Source organism: Centrocercus urophasianus, unplaced genomic scaffold (genome assembly GCF_019232065.1).
Source record: "Centrocercus urophasianus isolate 14NV4802_14NV808 unplaced genomic scaffold, USGS_Curo_1.0 seq_18, whole genome shotgun sequence".
Taxonomy (NCBI): Eukaryota; Metazoa; Chordata; class Aves; order Galliformes; family Phasianidae; genus Centrocercus; species Centrocercus urophasianus.
Genome location: NW_024884733.1, coordinates 13756250 through 13761278, shown reverse-complemented (window position 1 = coordinate 13761278; position 5029 = coordinate 13756250).

The following is a 5029-nucleotide window of genomic DNA, read 5'->3' as shown; positions in this document are numbered from 1 at the left end:
CTTGGTTTTACTAGTCAGTGCACTAAATGCGCAACTACAGAAACTACTTCAACTCAATGTCTTGCCAGCTAAATGATTATTATTAAGACAGTCATTTGTTATCATATTTGAACAAAATCTGGGCTGTGACAAAAGATTTCATAACAATAATGATTTCTACAGAGTGTGTAACGTTACTTGTGATCAGAAAACAGTACTTCCTGGAATCCTAATTTCAGTAGTAAATCTAACTCATTCACAAATCCTATACTCTTGCATGCCTTACAGACATGTCGATCTTCTGTTTAATGTATTTTATGTTAACATCAGTGTGCAAGCATGTTTGCCAGATGGTTCTGATTTTTCATGGAAAGAAATTATTTAAAATACTCCTCATCTGGGTCCAGTTTGAAGGCCTTTCTGTTTAATGCAAGATTTTAATAACGTTGAGATACTTATCTGAAGTAGAAACTAGTCTAAAAGATCTATATTCCTGTTGATTACATACAACTTTCTCAAACTTAGTACGGGATTAATTAGACATTTCTTTATAGAATTAATACCAAAATACAGCAAGCACTATGGAAATGTTGGAGGAAGAGTCCCCCTTAGGATAATCTGGTTTAGTGATCCCAAATTTTTTGGATCGTGTAGCCATCAGTAAAAAAAGAGCATGTACCAGGTATCCTTATACATTTATGAATTATGTACAACCATACAAATATTACATATCCTAAAAAACATACACAAAGATGGAAATTAAAGGATTAAATAAACGCTATTCTAATTTTTTCTTCTTTTGTTTATTAACAGTACCAAAAATAAATTTTCTTCCTGCACCTCAGCGGATTGTCTTGTGCATTCTCCTTTGTACGCCACAGTCCTAGCTAAAGTTCCCCTTGAAACTCTCCCCATGGGGACCTCTGGTCTGTCGAGTTGTTGGATCAAAGCTGAAACTGAAGGGAGCAGACAGTGTTGTAGTGTGCTCTGCTACAGACCACCCAGTTAAGTGGACAAGGCTTTCCACGAACAACAGAATTTTCAGATAAATAAAATAAATTACAAAGCCTGCCTAAAAACAGCAGCATGGGTGAGGAGACAGCGCTAGCCCCAAAATACCTATTTTGCCTTAAAAAGCTATTCTGTATCTTCTATTTCTGTCACTGATGGAATGTAGTATTTATTAACTTGTAGAAAGACTGTATATTGACAAATGCTCAAACTGAGATATTGCCACTTGAAACATGTATGGAAGTACTCTTACATCAGCTCTGTGTGGATGTATTCTCATCTGCCCACCGTGTGGGAGACCTCAGTACTTGGCTAGGAAAGAGATTCTGGGTGACATATGGATTGTAATACACAGGGATACTGTTAGGATGTTATGTTTCCATTCTGCATCAAAAGTGATTTAGCCCTGCCTTCATTTCTAGTTTATACATCATAAATAACTTTCAATTCTGCAATAAAATATTACAGTTTACATTCAGGACTCTCTTCCTTGCCATTGCCTGGACATGCTTTCTAATGCAAGTTTAAGATCTCTTGTTTTGGAAATATGTATGATGGAAAGCAGAAGGGTAAATTATTATTTGCATTTCACCTGTTCTATATAGCTATGATTGCATCATTGATGATATATACAAGTTAGTGCTCTTGCCCATTCAAAATTCCAGCTCCTGTAACAACTTCTCTGCTTAGAGTTTCACCTGCTATGGTAGGCCTGTAGAGGTAGAAGTGAAATTAGCCTTCCCACTAATTGTGATACACAGGTAAGAAAAATCACACTAGGATTTCACACTACTTCATATTGTCACATACTGATGATTTTAAATCACAATGTCAGCACTGCTAGTGCTAATCTGATAAACCTGCTCTTTGCAGTCTACAAGAGGATAATCAGTTCCTCCCTACAGAGAGATGCTTGAGTTCAGAGGAAAGGGAGATGGCTTTCAAATGTGTGTAGCAAGTCTATAATTTCTGTCTTATTCTAGAGCTGTCACCATTTTCAAGACAATACAGCTTGCAAACAAAAACTGACTGAATACTCTAAGCATTGCTAGTTACCTGACTATGCAAATGTGTGTAAAGTTTTGTTTCACTGTGTTGCCTACAACATTTGTGTAAATAGCTTCACTAATGCACCATTTCTATACCAGCATCTGCACAAGTACATCACATCTAAAAGCTTAAATGTCCTCTGCCACTAACCTACAGAATGTGTTAATTCGTTTACTCTCAGCTGGAAGCAATCAGTGACATGCAAAGGCATCCTCTTTTGTCTCTCAGAAATGGGCTGAGTTGAACTGACAAAAGCTGAGCAGGCAGATGGCACATAGGGGAGGGCAAAGCACGCTGATAAAGCTTGTAAAAGTCTGCCCTGGGGTTGGTTTGGCTTGGAATCCATTACAACAATCTGAAGCAGAAGATGAGAAAATCAAAATACAAGGATGCTAGAGAAGGATTTGTAATTTTGAGGCTTCTCAAGTTTAGCTATATTTGCCATTAACTAGCATGGAAGCTACAGAAGATTCTGAAATTCTCTTTGAAATGCTGGAAAATGCATGGAAGATATCTGTTGTGCAAGTTGGTTTGCCTTGTGAATGTAGACAGCATGGCCCTTCAGCATAAAGAAAGCATTTCTCAGTGAAAAAGGAATTCTGCTGTTTTCTTGGCACAGAGCAGCTGAGGAAACTCAGCTAGAGTTCCTGAGAGACAATGTTGGGCTGAGGGCAGCCCCAACAACATCTTTGTACAAAAGCTCTCAGAACTGCGAGGTTCCCAGTGCTCCCATCTTCCAGCCCTGATACGGGATCCATATCTAAGAGCTGAAGATCACATAGCTAAACTCCATGGGCTACTGCAAAACTTGTGCATTGGTGAGAAATCTAACGTAAAACTACCTAGGTAGTTAGATGTATAAACATTTTCCTCCAGCCAAACTTTAGAACTTCATTAACTGGATTGCTGGTCTGCTGATGTACACTTTGGGGAAAGTTCTGCTGCAGCCAGTCTGGCACTGAGCAAGTGAGGCTTCTTCCCTGCAAAAAAGGGCTATTAGCACAAAGGCTGATGCATAAAAATTAGTTATGTGCTATTCCTAGGGTTGGCAGTATGAGTAATTGGAGTATGAACAGAAGGTTCAGGCTTGGTAGGCATGATTCATGTAATCCTGCTGGAGTTTGCAGAGGTTGGTGTCTTAACTGAATCACAGCAGCTTCTGGAGTTATTGCTGTTCTTCTTGCCTAAGACAAGGATGGGAGCATTACACAGCCTTGCACTCTTTTCTCAAGCAGACTGATAAAGCCTTGACTTCAAATCTGCAGGGCTCACATTAAGACAAGCATGGCTAGTGAACAGCAGGAGTCAAATACTTTTCTGATTACATAAATCAATAACGCTGTTGTCAGCTGCTGTGGGTTACTGATATTGCACTTGGTATTGCTGAAGGCAGACAAGTTTTTTACAGCTAATTGAAGATGTCACCTTTATTAGTAGAAGAAAAAAAAAAGATATTGCTTTTCTATGTTTAAGCTTTACAAAATGAATGAAAATTGGCAGCATTCCTTTCTGCTGCTTCAGTTCTTCATTTCAACACCTGACAGCGGAGAGAGTGGTCAGGTGCTGTAACAGGTTGTCCACAGAGATTGTGGGTGCCCCAGCTCTGAAAGTGATTGAGGCCAGGCTGGATGGAATGCTGGGCATCTGATCTAGGACTGGATCTAGCAGCTGGCAGCCCTGCCTGTGATAGGGAGGTTAGAACCTGGTGATCCTTGAGTCCCTTCTAACCTGAGCCATTCTATGACTCTATTATTCGATTTAATAAAAGAAAACTTGAATCTGTTGAAACCAGCATTAATCCTGCCATTGCCTTCCAGAGGGATTACATTTCAGCACTGGGGTATATATTTTAAAGTGTAAGTTCAAAACAAGTAGGAGAACACATTTGGCATGCAATAGACAGAAACTGTCCGTAAGCTGTGTTCCATGCACAGTATAATATAATATATACTGCCTGTATGCATGCAAGTATGCAAGTCCAATTTTGTTGGTTTTTTTTCAGTAACTCATTAAATTACATGTGCTAATTAACAGAAATGTAGTCTCTTCCTGACAGCTTCTACTTGCACTGTCTGAGGGAGCAAAAGCACCCCTTGGAAGTTCTAATTCTCCAAACTAAACTGAATCAAACACAAATTCTGGTCACACGACATTTGGGCAAGACACCAGAAGCCAGGCAGGCCAGGTCTGTGTTACAGGCTGGGATCCTGCTCCTGGGCCTCTCCAAGCCTTGGACTTACTGCATCCCACTGAGGAACAAGTGCAGAATAGAGAGTGAAGGTGGTGTGCCTTGTGGAGAACTGAGCTTTTCAACTCCCTGTGTCAGCTGCAGGTGCTGAGAACTCAGTACCAAACTCAGTAATGGAAAACGGCTGCTAATGATGGTCCAATTGCCTCTACTAGCCAATACCTTGATTAAAGTTCCATTTTCTAAATTATAAACATTTGTGCTGAAGCTCAGAATTGGTATGTTCTTCAGAAACACTCATACTAACAAGCAGTTGAGGCTGCAATATATTTACAGAATCATCTTTCAATGGACAATAGTTAAACAGCAGAGACAGAACGCACACGGTTTTTAAAAATAATTGAACTCTAACCATACAGCCATACACCTCTTTTTCATCTCACACCAATAAGGTATGCGCGTCCAAATACGAGATTAGGGTGAGCAAAGCTACCGCATGCAAGGACCTTGCGAAGGCAGCAGAGGTGAGGCTGTCCCGCGTCTCCCACACGCACTTCTCGCAAAGACCTTTCGGCGAGTTTCGATGCGTGCGGCAGCCCTGGCCGTGGACGCGGCTGGGAGCAGCCCCTTCGCTCCGGGCCCGCTTTTTCCTTCGTTCCCCGCGGGCCATCGGGCGAAGATCCATCGGCCGGGCAGGAACGCGCCGCTCGGGGCCCGGAGGGGCCGGGCGGGAGGCGCGGCGCCGCGCGGTGCCGGACAGCGGGGCGAGGGCCTCGGGGACCGCGGGGCGGGCGCGCCGCC